Here is a 16,925-nt window from a genome sequence, read left to right as displayed (position 1 = left end):
TTCAACCACCAGTTCTACTAGTTCTCCTGCTTCCTCTTCTCCTGCCATACCCTTGCACTTTCACACCATGAGTTCTAAGGCATCATTACCTAAATGGAAATTTTAATTAAACTAAAGCATTCTTACCAACATACATTCTTTTTAGATTAGCTGGTAGGCCTTGCTCATTGAATTTCCAATCGATATATGCTTTCGAAGATATTTTCATTGCAAATTTGAAAAGACTAAAATATCTCTTGATAACACTGTCTGCATTTATTAATTTTTCAACAGCTTCATGATTGATGTCCACAGTGCCAACAAAGTGAGGGATGAGTAACTTGTGCACTGGGTGCAGTTTTCTTAGATTTATGTGAGTAGAGATAATGAACGGCTCTACCACAACATGTATTCTAAGCCTGAAATTTTATCGCCAGCTCCACATTAGATTTTTTTTTGGCATTAGAGACATTGAGTTCATTCATTTCAATAACTCTAACTATTTTTGTGAATTTTTTATAATAATATGTAAACACTATTTTATAGTGCTCAGATTCAAGTATATTCTCATATATAATTTATAGTGTTTTAATTAGATATAGTACATTATAATTAAAAAAATCTACAACCACATATATTAACACTTGAAAATATGTTCGGTTTGAGAAAAAAAATAAATTAGATCATATCAAAAAAAAATCTAAAAATTATATGACGTTCTAGAGGAGAGAATCTATTTCTAGAATGTATAATTTTTCTCCTATTCAGAATAGATTTGTTTTGAAAACTATGGTGGGAGATGAAAACTATTGATTTATGGTGAGTTGAGATTTCAATCCTTCTAAACGATGAAATATAGATCTAATGCTGATTTTTATTTTTGGTTGTTCTATATATATATATATATATATATATATATATATATATATATATATATATATATATATATATATATATATATATATATATATATATATATATATATATATATATATATATATATATATATATATTATCTATAACATAGTTTGAGATCAAAGGGAAATAAGTTTATTTCCATATAGTTTTGTGGTGGGAACTAGACCCCTAATTTTTAGCATTTTTCAGCACCTCAAAAATTATCTATAAAAATTAAGAAAATATATTAATTCTTATTCCAAATAATTATTTAAAATTATAATCCTAAACTTTATCCATTTCTACATGTTTCATTAGTTTACTTCATTTCAAAATTCAAAATAATAATACCAATTTTATGTCATTGAAGGTGAACAATTATACTTTTATTAGCCTTTTCCTTTATAAAAGGGTGACACAAGTTTGTGCTTTAACCCACCCCATCTCAAATAATTGAAAATGGTGCCATGGGATCATATTCTAAGAATTATATAGGGTTTATCTTCAGCTTGGGCTTGCCTCTTCCTAAATGTTTTAAGTAAAAATTTTATCCATATCTACAAAAAATACTGAACTCAAATTCACAACTTAAACTTTCAAAATCCATAAAATACCTTTACTTTGCAAAAGTAGGGTTTCTAGATGAATTCTCTTTGGTGCTTCTTTAAATGCCTTGGATTCTCTCTTAATTCATTCCTTAACTCCTTGCACATTCAAATGATGCTCAAAATCTTGATTATGGTCCTTAAATCATTTCAATTTACCTACTCTATTATTTGTGCAAGTACACAATCCATAATTTTTTTTAATTCTTTACCAGTAACATTGTCTTACTTCATGTTACCACATATGAAATCCAAATCATTTCCACTCTTAACCATAGCTTCAAAACATCATGTTCTACCTCACACCGACTGCACATACTTTCACTCTTTCTCTAACATTTCTTCTACCTTTCTAATGCTCGTTCTTTTATAAAAGTGCTTAATTATAGTAGGATGAATTAATCAATATAACTGATTTCAATATGCCTTTAGGTTCTTCATCCGACTTCTCTTCCAAAACCACATGTAAACTTGATGGACCTTTGTCTTTGGCAAATGCTTCTTCAAATTCTTCTACATGTTCTCTTAGATTGTCTTTCTAGTTGTCACTAGTATTATTGTTTCTTCCTACCATTTTTGTTCATGTTCCTTCTAAAATTTTGATTCTTTCTATTGTTCCTCATGTCTAGTCTAGAGATTCTTTATATATTAACAAAATTGTTACATAATTGGCATACTTTTGCATCGTTTCTAAATCTATGTCTAGGTTGGTTAACATGTGCTTAAAATTTATGGCAATATGTACAAGGTTGTTGCACTTGTAATACACAATGTTTCTTCTCATTCCATTTTTTCCTTCATCAAATCTTCTTCTTCCGGGGTTAGTACCTCTAAACACATTACTATTACTGTTACTACTATCAAATTTAGGTTTGTTACAGTCAACTTCTCTATGACCAAAACCATGACAATTATAATATAACAATAAAAATTAGTAACTAGTTTAACTAACTTACCTATCCAATCCATTTTGATACAATCAATTTTGTTATATGAATAACATTTACCTTTGAATTCATATCTCTCTTCTTTAAGTGATTTAGTTTTCCCAAGTTGATTAGGTTCATCACCTTGTTCAAATTGCTTGACTTTCTCAACCTCCTTATGTGCCTTATGAAATTGATTTGACTCAATCTTATTCAAATCTTCTTTATCTTGCATAGGCTAATGAATTTTACAATTAGATTCCTTTCTAGCTTCAGATTTCTTAGTTGACTTTTCTCCAATGAAATATACAAGACTAGTCATATCATAAGAATGTTTGTGAAATGACATTTTTTTCATCAATCTTCTCACTCCTAGGATATAGTTTCTCAAGTTTTTTTTTAGACCTGGTCAACTCTTCTTTCACAATAGTGTTATACTTCACATGTTCTACATACTGCAACATGGTGGAGTCAAGCACAGATGTCACTTTTGTAAGGCTAGATCTAAGATCTGCATTCTCAGACTTCAAATTTGATTCAATTTTACTATCATTACTATTAAGTCTCCACTTTAGATCTATAATCTTAAGTTCATTCTTTAGGATCTCAGTTTTTCCCCTAGTCTAGAAAGTTTGTACCTTCCTTGATCTGATCTTTAGGATCTTTCTTGGTTTTGAGATGATCTATCTTATGTTTCAACTTTCCAATGTAGTCTTATACCATCTTCATATTTTTCTTTCAAAGTATCTCTTTCTTCAAAAAGAATATCAATATGTTGAAGAGCATCTTCTAGGGTCTTTTGTAACTATTCCATATCCATATGGATCTTACTCAAGTTGTTAAGCCTTCTTTGAGTAACTATGTGTTGATATCAATTGTTAGAAATAGGAAATACTAAGAAGGGGGTGAATAAATATTTCACAAACTTTAGCCCAAAACTGGATATCTTTAACAACTTTATAAGATGCATAAGAAAGTAAACTAATTATGTTGAATAATAAACATAACCATACAATAAGAGAACTCATAACACTATTATTTTAAACTAGGGAAACCTTGGAAAAGGGAAAACCCTACTAAGGAGGATACCCAAAAAATGACGCACTAATCAAAAGTATCTTGTGATAGATATTGACCCTGTTAGAAGTCTATTACATGTGTATAGTGTCTCAGTCCATTTTAGAGGATTCAATCTTGTTAGAAGCCTCAATCCTAGGGGGAAACATAACCAAGGAAGCCAATGGGATAGGGGATAGCGACTTGAGTTAAAGTAAGCAAAGGAGGGGACTAGAAGAAAACCTAGGGAGCGAAGGTCGAAAGGGGAATGAGGTACATGATAGAGAGAGAGGACCCAAAGAGGTTAAGGTTGTAGGCAAGGGAGAGGGAGACACAAGAGGCTTGTAGACAATTGAGGGGGAACCCAAGAAAAGAGAAAGATCAAGATAAACTTAAGGGAAGGCCATTGATGTGGGAGTAATTAGAGGACTTGGCTGCATAACTCCTTTACCATTACAAACTAGAGGAGAAGGCGTAGAGAGTTTTGGGCATTCAAAGTAGATATGTCCAACTCAAGAAAATATATAGTAGAAAGAAGAGTTATAATATTCCAAATGTTAAGTAGCTCCCCCAAGTCTAGGTTTAATGACCACCAACATAGGAAAAGTCATGCAAGGAAAAATTGAAACATAGAAGGTCTTGGATAAATAAAATGAGAACCATTGCGAGTGGTGTGTACTCCTAGGAATTGATCAAAGGAGTTTGCAATACCTTTAGGAACCTGTTCATCCCAAAATTCAAGAGGCAACTTTGGGAGACCAACCAAAGCAGAGACATCTCCAAAGAGGTGCACAAGAGGATTAAAACTAGGTCTCTGTCTACACAATAGAAGAGTGACCTTCCCTAAAAACTAAGGGCTTGAGACAAGAACTTTAAAAAAATCATGCTTGAGGGAAAATGATAAACAATAGTAACCTTTCGATGGAACCAAGACCACCATTGAACCTTTGCCAAGAGCAAAGAACTAACTTATAGAAAAAAGATAAAAAAATGTACGATCTTGTACCCCCAAACTTACCTATGAGTCATTGTCAAATTCCACTCCAATGAGCTATCTTTAATGTGGATACATGTACTATCCACATCCTTAACCACATAAACTCCTCCCTTTTCTACCTTAAGGGGCTTCCCAAACAAGGCTTTCTAGTCACTTTTATGGACCAAAATAGCCATCCTTAGCCAGACTATGGACCTTTTGAATGGGAATTGGAGGACCTACAAAATTTTCTAGCCCAACAATCTCTAGAAACAAGATAGAAGAGAAAGCATCAACCAACAAATTTATCAACTCACCTTAACAAGCTCTGCTAACATCATTCTATACAAGTTCCTCCTTGGTCTCGGCTATCCTTGTTCCAGTCTCTTATGCACCATACCTAGGCAAGCATTCAAACCCTCCATTTCCCACTTAGAAGTTGTGGAGAACATTTCAAAAGCCTTGATCTGCTTCCCAAAAAAGACCTTAAAAAAGGCTATTGGTTATGTCATTAAATTTCACATACATCCAAGTTAATTTGCACTATGGTAAAGGGTGGGTTGTTTTCTAGGCTAAGTATGCATAATATAGATGCTGACAATTTTACTCATTGTGATATTACCATTAGGATTTAACTGTGTAAGACATCACCATCTTATAGACACACTATGCCTCTTTTTTTTTAGATACAGAGTGACATTCCTAGGGTACTTAATGCAACAAAAACTATTAATAATAAATGACCAAAAAACTTTCTATCAAGTCATCCATGTGATCTTAATATATTGATCTTACATTAGCAATTTCTATTTATTTATAATATGTAAATTTTGCAACAATGCGTTGAATCCCTCTCCAATTGAGAGATGAATGTTGCATGCATAGTAAAAAGTAAAAAGCTCTTGTACCCAATGTGGTTGTTGTTCGTCAACCATATTATTTGAAAAATAAACTTAAAAAAAATCAACAACCTTTAAAACCAAACAAAAAATGAAGCAACTTTTATTCAAATTACAAATGTAATTGATAATATTCAATATTATCCTTCTTAGAAAATAAACACCACACCAACTATTAATATGTAGAAGCGTAGTTTTATTTTCAGGAGGACGCTGAAAATGATGAAATGTACCCAGTCACAAAGCCCGTATAGAATAGTAATAATAGCAATAACCTTTTCACCACCAGTTCATCTATTGATGCTGTTACGAATTCCTTTAAAGGTGAGACCACCCGTCTTGGATGTATCGAAAGTGTTTGGAAACAGGAGCATGTAAGGAAGCTCTACTGCACCACACCAGTTTTTCAGATTAGAGTCTCCATTTCTATCATTAATCCTTCTCTCGATGGCCAGTGGGTTCTGCTAAAATTTCTGAAAGGCGTGGGAAACCCTATCATCATCAACCCACTCTTCTGATGATCCATGCCCCAAGTAAACCTCATCGATGGAATGCCTATACAAAACCTCCAATACAGCCATGGTAGTGGTGGCTGTGGCAGGGTCTGGAAGAGTCTTGAGAAAATAGGCTTCTGGGTCCTTCAGTAATTTGTTATACTCATACGATCCTTGGTGTGGGACAAGCTTGTTAATTATGGTTAGTTGGATAGCTGTTATTTCTGACCCGAAAATAGCAGCACTATTTATGGGTAGCTTGGACAGCTGTTCGTCCTTATCTATGAATAGCGGTTGTATTTATGGGTGGTCTGGACAGCTATTTGTCCACTCGCCAAAAATTAGTAAATGGTTATTATTTACTAATTTTAGAGATTCCCTTTTGGACACCTTGCAACCAATTCTATTATTGGCTGTTGAGTTGTCTTAATCTCAGCCGTTGGTTTGATTTAATCTCGATCGTTGGTTTACCAATGAGAGTAGTATAAAAAGGGGTCTAGGGGGCATTTGGAGAGCAAGGGGAGAAGCTTTGGTGAAGCTGTTTGCAGTGTTAGCAAATAGTCTTGCAGTGTTAGCAAGGGCATAGTGAATGAAGCTTTGGTGAAGCATTTTGCAGTGTTATCAAACAGTCTTGCAGTGTTAGCAAGGGCACGGTGAAGAAGCTTTGGTGAAGCAGTTTGCAGTGTTAGCAAACAATCTTGCAGTGTTAGCAAGGGCACAGTGAGAAGCTTTGGTGAAGCAGTTTGCAGTGTTAGCAAACAATCTTGCAATGTTAGCAAGGGCACATTGAAGAAGCTTTTGGAGAAGCAGTTTGCAGTGTTAGCAAGGGTGCAGTGTTAGCAAGGGCGCAGTGTTAGCGCAGGAAGAAGAAGCTTTGGGAGAAACATTTGCAGTGTTAGCAAATAGTCTTGCAGTGTTAGCAAGGGTGCAGTGTTAGCGCAGGGATAGCAGTGAGGAATATCAGCGGGAGAAATTAGGAGGTTGTCTGAGTTCTGCCAGTGAGAGGCAAGGAATTTTGTATCTCTTGATTTGCTGAAGTTTAATATAATTCCTCATCTATAGAACTGGTTTTCCCTTAGGGGTTTTTCCAGGGACAATTTGTCCGAAAATATTGTGTTCATTGTGTTGCGCATTTCTTTTCGTATTTTATAAGTGAAGTTGCAATTGTGTTATTCTTTGATATTAGCTGAGAATTTATTTTCAGTAGTTTAATAATCATTTGTGATAGGAGATTAATAATCAGTGACTGCAATAGTTTGATTTTTCACATGGTATCAGAGAATTGTTAAGGGTAGAAGAGTTTTGCCCTAGGAAAGAAATTTTGATCTCTTTAGATTTATTATTGCTTTAAACCCTTGAGATGGCTTCAGCTGGTTTGAGAGATCAGGATAGATTGGATGGTGCCTCAAATTTTGGTGTCTGGAAGGCCAGAATTTCTTTATTGTTGGAAGAGAATGGTATCGAGGATTATGCTACCAGTGGTGTACCTGTACCAACGGATGCAACACAGCTTGCAACATATAGGAAGGACGATGCCAAAGCGAGGAAGATTATCCTTGATGGTGTCAAGGATCATATTGTTCCACATATCTCGGAGCTAGATACAGCAAAGAAGATGTGGGATGCCATTCTAAATCTGTACCAGAATGCTACCACTAACAGGAAGTTGATTCTCAGAGAGAAGCTAAAGAATACCCGGATGAATCAGGGAGAAGACGTCACAAGTTACCTCACCAGGCTCAGACTTGTCAAGGATGAGTTAGCAGCTGTTGGAGATAGCCCTAGTGATGATGAGCTAGTAAGAATAGCCCTAAATGGGTTTACTAAACAATGGAGTGTCTTTGTTCAAGTTGTCAGTGGACGAGATACTTTACCAAATTGGGATCGACTACGGACGGATTTCACTCAGGAGGAGTTTAGACTAAGTCTTGTCAATGGGGCCAACAAGAGTCATAAAAATGAGGTGGAACAAGAGAACGTTGCCCTAGCGGGTAAAGGGAAAGCAAAGAAGGGATCTAGCAAAGGATCAAATTCACAAAGTGAAAAGAAGAAGAAGGACCTTTCTAAGGTCAAGTGCTTTGGATGTCACGAGTTTGGCCACTATGTCAGTGATTTCCCAAAGAGGAAAAAGGGTAAGAAGCAGGTGGCAGCTTCAGCAAGTGCAGAAGAACTCTCCAGCAGAATGGAAGATGAGTTTGCACTCATAGCTTGTATGGTTAGCTCAACCTCACAGTGTGTTTGGTATATAGATAGTGGGGCGTCATTTCATATGACAGGAGTTAGAAATTACTTCTCCAGTTACAAGGAGGAGGACACCAACATCTAGATTTCTATGGGAAACTTGTCCAAACTCAACCCTGTTGGGAAAGGGACTGTTCAGTTTCAGAGGGAGAATGGAAAGATAATTCCTCTTCATGATGTGTTATATGTGCTGGGCTTAGGTATGAATTTGATTTCTGTATCTATTCTTTAGGATAGGGGGTATAATGTACTCTTTAGAAGGACACATGTGTTGATTAAGCACAAGGATTGGAAATCACCCATAACTATTGGAGTTAGGAATGGTCGCCTTTATAGATTGCAGTTTGATACTCCTAAGGCACTTATGAGCAACAATAATCTTAGAGATCTTGGAGAGCTATGGCATAGGAGGATGGGCCATATTCATCATGGAGCACTTAGATTGCTTCGTGAGATAGTGACAGGTGTTCCGGAGGTGAGCACAGAGCATGACGATACATATAAGGAGAAAAATGTAGATCCCACTTTATATAGACAGTTGATTGGTTCGCTTATGTACTTGGTCAACAGTAGACCAAATATAGCATTTGCAGTTAACTCTCTTAGTCAGTTCATGGTTGAACCAAAGAGAATGCATTGGATAGCGGCTAAGCATGTGCTATGTTACTTGTGTGGTACAGTCGAGTATGGGATCAGATATGTTCGAGGTGAAGGTATCAAGTTGATAGGCTATACTGACGCAGATTGGGCAAGAAGTACAACAGACAAAAGGAGCACTTCAGGGTGTTGTTTCAGCTTGGGATCAGGAGTTGTATCTTGGTTCAGCAGGAAGCAGAAGTCTGTGGCTCTAAGTTCAGCAGAAGCAGAATACATAGCAGCTAGCATGGCGACATGTGAAGCTATATGGCTTCGAAAGTTGTTAGTAGCCTTGTTTGGTCAGAAGGTTGAGACTACTATGATACATTGTGACAATCAGAGTTGCATCAAGTTGTCTGAAAATCTAGTGTTTCATGATAGATCTAAACATATAGATATCAGATATCACTTCATCAGAGATTGTGTACAAAGGGGAGTTGTTCGACTACAATACATACCTACAGATGAGCAGATAGTAGACATTCTGACGAAGGCTTTGGGAAAGGCCAAATTTATCTTCTTTAGAGATAAGATGGGTGTCATGCAGACCAACTTCCTCGCTAAGAGGGAGTGTTAATTATTATTAGTTGGACAGCTGTTATTTCTAACCCAAAAATAGCAGCACTATTTATGGGTAGCTTGGACAGTTGTTCGTCCTTATCTATGAATAGCGGTTGTATTTATGGGTGGTTTGGACAGCTGTTTGTCCACTTGCCAAAAATTAGTAAATGGTTATTATTTACTAATTTTAGAGATTCCCTTTTGGACACCTTGCAACCAATTCTATTATTGGTTGTTGAGTTGTCTTAATCTCAGCCGTTGGTTTGATTTAATCTCGGTCGTTGGTTTACCAACAAGAGTAGTATAAAAAGGGGTCTAGGGGGCATTTGGAGAGCAAGGAGAGAAGCTTTGGTGAACCTGTTTGCAGTGTTAGCAAACAGTCTTGCAGTGTTAGCAAGGGCACAGTGAATGAAGCTTTGGTGAAGCATTTTGCAGTGTTATCAAACAGTCTTGCAGTGTTAGCAAGGGCACGGTGAAGAAGCTTTGGTGAAGCAGTTTGCAGTGTTAGCAAACAATCTTGCAGTGTTAGCAAGGGCACAGTGAGAAGCTTTGGTGAAGCAGTTTGCAGTGTTAGCAAACAATCTTGCAGTATTAGCAAGGGCACATTGAAGAAGCTTTTGGAGAAGCAGTTTCCAGTGTTAGCAAGGGCGCAGTGTTAGCGTAGGAAGAAGAAGCTTTGGGAGAAACGTTTGCAGTGTTAGCAAATAGTCTTGCAGTCTTAGCAAGGGCGCAGTGTTAGCGCAGGGATAGCAGTGAGGAATATCAGCGGGAGAAATTAGGAGGTTGTCTGAGTTCTGCCAGTGAGAGGCAAGAAATTTTGTATCTCTTGATTTGCTGAAGTTTAATATAATTCCTCATCTGTAGAACTGATTTTCCCTTAGGGGTTTTTCCAGGGACAATTTGTCCGAAAATATTGTGTTCATTGTGTTGCGCATTTCTTTCTGTATTTTATAAGTGAAGTTGCAGTTGTGTTATTCTTCGATATTAGCTGGGAATTTATTTTCAGCAGTTCAATAATCATTTGTGATTGGAGATTAATAATCAGTGACTGCAATAGTTTGATTTTTCACAAAACTTTCGGGTAGTACTGGGGAGATTCGGCATGAATCCAGCGTAGCCATACTTCCCGAAGTTCACCGCAGCGTGGTGAGCGGAGGCAATCCAGATGAGGGTGGTAACTGCTTCCTTCATATCACTCATAGGCCCCGTTTGGTTGGGGAAGATAAATTTGTGCCATAACCAGGTTATTTTATAACCAGGTTTTCGAAAACCTGGTTTTGTGGTTTGGAAAGCCAATAGTCCGTTTGGTTGACACGGAAGATGAATATACCGTGGACCCCACAATATTATTAAAAAAACTGTCATAAAATTCAAAACCTGGTTTTAATTTCGAATTCCACCTTTTTGTTGGAAGAAACTTCTTCCAATTTTTGACCAAAATTGGAAGATGAAATTGAAAACCAGGTTATGATTTTAACCAACCAAACACCAAAGTTTTTTTGCAAAACCTGGTTTTACTCTTGATAACCCGGTTTTGGCCCTCATCTTCCAGCAACCAAACGGGGCCATACTGTTCATCTTGTACCACGCTGCCTCGTCATCTGATTTGTGCAGCAGCATAATCTTGTCTCCATGCCCATCCTCTCTTATCTCTTTCCACCACGCCCTAACCGCCTCATCGCTCTGCACACTCTCATTATCCTCGTAATAGAGTGATAAGTATTCCGACACCCATGATTTCAAGGCCTCCCATATTTCAAGCCCGTCAACTGCATATGGATAATCTTTAACCACCAGTTCTACTAGTCCTCCTGCTTCCTCTTCTCTCGCCATACCCCTGCACTTGCACACCATGAGTTCTAAGACATCATTACCTGGATGGCAATTTGAATTAAACTAAATCATTCGTACCAACATACCTTGTTTTCAGATCAGCTGGTAGGCCTTGCTCGTTGAATTTCCAATCGATATATGCTTTGGAAGACATTTCCAGCAAATTTGACTGGACTGAAACGTCTCTCGATGACGCCGTCTGCGTTTATTAAATTTTCACGAGCTTCACGATTGATGTCCATGGTGCCGCCAAAGTGAGGGACGAGTAACTTGTGGAGTGGGTGCAGTTTGCTCTGATTTCTGTGAGTACAGATAATGAACGGCTCTACCACGGCATGTGTTCTAAGCCTGAAATTTTATAGCCAGCTCCACGTTAGATTTTGTTTTTTTGGCATTAGACACATTGGGTTTATTAATTACAACGCAACTCTATGAATAAAAACTAATTACCAAACGGCTGACTGACTATGTTAGGTTTAAAAAATGCAAGTCTATAAGCTATATACAATAACCACTTAATTACCAATGACTGACTAGCTGGTGATAACCACGGTCGTTAGATCGCACATGAGTTTTTGCCAACTCCCACAACAATCCCTTATCTTCTCCAACATCATTAGGAGTGAAGACGCGGTTGTCCCCAACAGGCAAACACAGCTCGATGGCAACAGGCGTCAGAGTTCCATCAAGGCGAAGAAAGAATATGGTTCGGGTGTCATGAACTTTGCTTGTCGGTAAGCTGTTGATGCGCTCCACATAGGGCATGAAAGCATCGTAATAGTCTAATATAAACAGTTTTCGACCTTCAATGGCCTGCCATGTCATCCATGGGAAACATGAAGGAACTGTTAATACCTACAACATCTTATATTAAGGGAAAGAATTAAATTTGGGAAAAAAATATCAACTTTGACTATTTAACACTTTTGATCTAGAAATTAAGCTTAATGTATGATGTTTAAACCATTCCCTACCTCTGATTCAAAGCCAAAACAATATAGAGATTACAAGAAATGTACCTTCTCCACTGACATTTGATCCAAATAAGAAAGCAAATGTTGCTCAGTGATTGAACTCTCCTGCTGACCGAAAATGTCTGGGTTCAATTTGCCATATGGCGGGAAGTGCTGTCATGGCGAACAACATCCACATCAATTTTAATTATATGGCAATCAAAAACTCCTTGAACATTTGCAAACTAGATTATGTCTAGGAGTAGACTTTATTGAACTTTTAAATGAGAATAGCCTTGTGCGAACGGTTTAAACATCACACACTAAGGCTTGATTCCTAGTGCAAAAGTGTTAAATCTTTTGTAGCACCATACTTATTAATTTACTTAGAATTAATTTCAAGTATATAGAATTGTTTGCAACACACATACCTCCAAACATTTAATAACCATAGGATTAGTCCCTGCAAGTGTTTGACGAGCAAATTCTTCGTCTGTCCTGCACGCATTATCGTCCCCTTAATAGCACATTGAATCCAGAACACCATAAGAGAGACTCCAACTCGAACCAGGTCAAGCAAGACACGCAAACCTTTTGCTTAAATAAAGTAGATTGTTTTATGCGCTTTCCTCATATAAAACTCATTTTCTATCCTAGGTAAGGAATACTTTCTTTATCCAATGCAGTTATTTTCGTAATATATTTGATATTTAAATTAAATTAATTAACCATCTATTCAAAACTTCTTGAGAACCATACAATCAGAGTTCAGTAGTCAGAATTTTCTTACTTATTATACTAATAGATAGAACAGGTAATCAAAATAAGTGCATGGGACAGGCACGAGTAGAGAGGTATTAATAAAACAGAACATTTTTTTAAAATGTGGCAAACACATAGAACTGTGCACACTAAATCAAGACTTACTGTGCGCTATTTAAACGAGGCTGTCTACCCAATTTCAACTGTTTTGCGACCAATCTTTTTATTGAGAAATACCGGCTAATATGAAGTATATTGAACTTAAAAGATAACCTTACTGCTTATGATATTTGGTTTTGGAAATTTTCCGGTCGCTTGGTCGTTTGTATCCAAAAGCCCTTTTATTATCGGAAAGGGAACGAGTGCTTGGGCTTGACTCATTGAGTTATGACTTATCAGGGAAAGCCCCCGGCTGTAGAGACTTGTAATGTCCTTCAAATTGCCGAAGTGCTCCTTCGGTACATTTTGATTTGTGAAAAAATCAGAATGAACTTTCTAGAGAAACCTTTGATCAAATGGGCTCGAAAGTTAGAACGGTCGATTTGAGGGAACTTCTCATCTGGCGGGACATGGAAGCCTGCCGATGTGAGCTCTTTCAATTTGCCCTGCGGCTTTGGAGTCTCAAAAATGTGATCTGCAACAGAAAGCATTAAAAATATTGTGTCATTTTATATATTTTATCTTGACAATATTAATTCGACCATAAACCATGTCTATAGTGTATCTACTTTTCTTTCTTGTCTCTCACATACTGTGAACTCTAGATATTCAGTTGAAAAAACAATAATATGATGGACTACTCACTTATTCCTGTGGGGTTACGACCAGTCCTGCATCTCCTTGGATATGGAAGGTCTTGGGATCCTCCGAGGACAGGCCTCTCAAGCTCCTTCTTGCTATCAGGGTCACCCAGATCATTGTAAACATCATAATCATAAACACGATCCCACGGCTTCCTTTTTCCCATCCCACTTCCTCTCAATTTCGCCAACTCCTCACGTCTCCAATCCGCGAGCCCTACTGGTGTTTTCCCAGGAAGATAACTATGTAGACATTACACATTTCCACATTACGATAATGCTTTCATCATGGGGAGTTTCCCCTCAAATATATATTATAAAAACATACGATGTAACATGTTTGAGATAAAACTCTCGCGTATGCTTGTTCTTGACAATTATAGCTCCAGGAGTCCCGTAGTCGATGGGCCATTCAAATGTGATATTGTGGATTGTCTCCGTAACAACTATTCCCGAAGCTGGCGATTTCCAGTTTAAGGCAGCCTTATGAGGGCCGACTTTACCCTTGCCAGTTTCTGCGCCAATGTAAACGAAACCCACTTCAATGTTAGTATTACATATCCTTTTTGCAGTATCTATATATACTTGCGTGTGCAGTAGGAAAAGTAATGATGGGAGGGCAGCATGAAAAATAACAAAAACACAGAACAATACGAAATACCAAACACACAATACAATGTGCTGCCGCACAATAAAATATATTATATTTCATTCATCATTTGCCCATTGCCAATTGCATTACATGATGCTTCTATTTATAAAGGTCTTAGTTTATTTCCGAAACATCTACATTAGCCGACAAAGGACAAATAAACTTTTCTAGAACTATCTACGACTTCCAGAACTTTACCTAACTCTATACGACTTCCAAAACTTTACCTTACCCTATTCGTAATCCTCTTGAAATTTCTAGAATCCTCTATTATTGTTTTACAATTCATTTGAGTTGAAATTACACATTCCAACAAATAATGTCTACATTACCATTATCTATTTGATCAGAGCTAACCAGTCGAAACACCACCTTTCTATGGACGGCCCCCGTCACTTTGTCTCCAAAACTGGTAGTGAAATCTTTAAGATCAAGAATGGCTACTTTTCTCAAGACTACAGTCCCATTAATCTCTATATGTTCTTTCTTCTTAATCCTCTGCATATCTCGCGAGTGGCGGGAACAACTTAGCTTTGGAAAGTCTAACTGAATGCTTGAAAAGAGTTTTTGCATAGACTTGAGAATGAGGAGCACTCGTCATGCATATATAGAGAAGACGGAGCAATTTGTATCTATCACAAATGGAAATTAATAAATCTATGTATTGGTCAAACATTTTTTATATGAGATTTCACATATTATTATAAAAAATGACAAATAATGATAAAATGTCGAACAACTTTTGTCTTATCGCGCGTCTGACAAGACTGACAAGACCGACAGCCTGTATACATTGCAGACAGCCCGAAGATGCTCCGCCTGTTCTGGGAGAAATTAGGTAGTACGATTTTCTGTCCGTCGTGCAAATTTATTCCTATTTATTTTTGGACATTAAATACAAATATCATGTGAATAATTAAGATTCCTCCCTTCTGTCCAAAGATTCCCATGGCTGCCCTTTGTTGACCTTAAAAATTAGTCAACGTCTAAACATGATCTTATTTTCAATAGTTTTTGGAATCCTCCTTGATACATTGAACTAAAATTGTCTAATATTTGAAATTATTAATTCTTACATCAGTCACAACTTGCTTCATGTTTTCAAAACAATTTGAAGTTATTAATTCTTACATGAGTGACAATGAGATGCATGTTTCATGTGTCTGAAACAATTAAAAGTAATTAACTCTTAGTTCAGTGACAACTCACTTCATATTTCTAAGACAATTTAAAATTATAAACTCTTACATAAGTGACAAGTTGATTTATGTTTCTAAAACCATTTTCTTTATCATTAGTATCTCAAGTTGTAAAGAGTAAATCTAAATGGATTATTTATGGTGGTTGTTCTCATCATGTAATTGGAGATATGAGTAAGTTTGTTGAATTCAATAACTTTGATGGAGGAGTAGTTAGAGTTGGAAATAATGCATTTTGTCATATAAAAGGAAAAGGATATATTAAACTTGATGAAAATAATAATACTGATGATGTTTTATTTTTTAATGGTTTGAAACATTTTTTTTAAGTGTTGGGCAGCTAGTCGACATGGGTAATCAGTTACAGTCCATAGAGAAGACTTGTATTATCAAAAATAGAGATGACACAACGATTGGTATTAGTACAAGGACAAGAGATGATGTACTTTAGTTGAATCCTAGCGAGATGACATCTTGAGTTGTTAAGGTAGAGGATAGTTGGTTATGACATAAGAGATTTTGCAATATCAACTTTGATAATATTATGAAGGTTAGCATTACATTTGTCATTACATATTTTCATAAGATTTTGAAACCTACTAACATGATGTGCAAGGAATGTGTAATGGTAAAAGAGAAGAAAAGTTTATTTCCAAGCAAGAAATTTACTAAATCTATGAAGTTGGAGATTTTGCACACAGAGTCTATAAAAACAAGAGCATTCCATGGTTGAAGGTATTTTATTATTTTAGCTAATGATTTCACTGGAATGGTGTGGGTCACATCTAAACCCTATAAGAAATTCAAGATATTTAAGAGTAGAGTTGAGAATGAATCTTGTTTGAGGATTAGATGTTTGAGATGTAATAGAGGATGATAATTTTCTTCAAATGAGTTTAACAAATTTTACAAAGATAATGACACAAATTTCATCCCATAAGAACCTAAACAAAATGGGATTCAAAAAAGAAGAATTAGAACACCGATAGAAGCAACAAGAAAAATTATATTTGTGAACAATGTATCAAAGATCATTTGGAGAAAAGTGATAAATACAGTAGTAGGCACAATGAATACAATACAAATGAGAGAAGGAACTAGTAAGACACCTTATGAACCTTGGTTTGGAAATACATCCTCTATGAAATATTTCTTTCTTTTTTTGAACCAAATGTTATGCTGATAAGAAAAGTTTAATAAACTTTTAAATCCTAAGATAGGTAATACTTTTCCAATCAAGCTGGAGAGATAGATAAATTCTAGAAGGCTTCAGCCATGAGATCAATGGCTTTGTAAGGGTAGAAAATGAGGTTAGGCTTAGATTAATTGGCATTTACTTTATATATGTATGTATGTATGTATGCATGTATGTATGTATGTATGTATGTATGTATGTATGTGCATTTAAACTTTTATAATCTTTGGATAAGATTACATTCAACTAGAACCAATAGAA

General features: G+C 36.2%; 1 pseudogene; it reads right to left on the bottom strand.

Annotated features, from left to right (window-relative positions):
- Positions 1–5,802: 5,802 nt before the first annotated feature.
- LOC149571077 (linoleate 9S-lipoxygenase A-like) lies at positions 5,803–14,774 on the bottom strand (annotated as a pseudogene).
- Between the last annotated feature and the right edge of the window lie 2,151 nt (positions 14,775–16,925).

The sequence above is a fragment of the Cupressus sempervirens genome, chromosome 2 (genome assembly GCF_028749045.1).
Source record: "Cupressus sempervirens isolate cs-2001-9-10 chromosome 2, ASM2874904v1, whole genome shotgun sequence".
Taxonomy (NCBI): Eukaryota; Viridiplantae; Streptophyta; class Pinopsida; order Cupressales; family Cupressaceae; genus Cupressus; species Cupressus sempervirens.
This window is presented reverse-complemented; position numbering and strand designations above follow the sequence as displayed.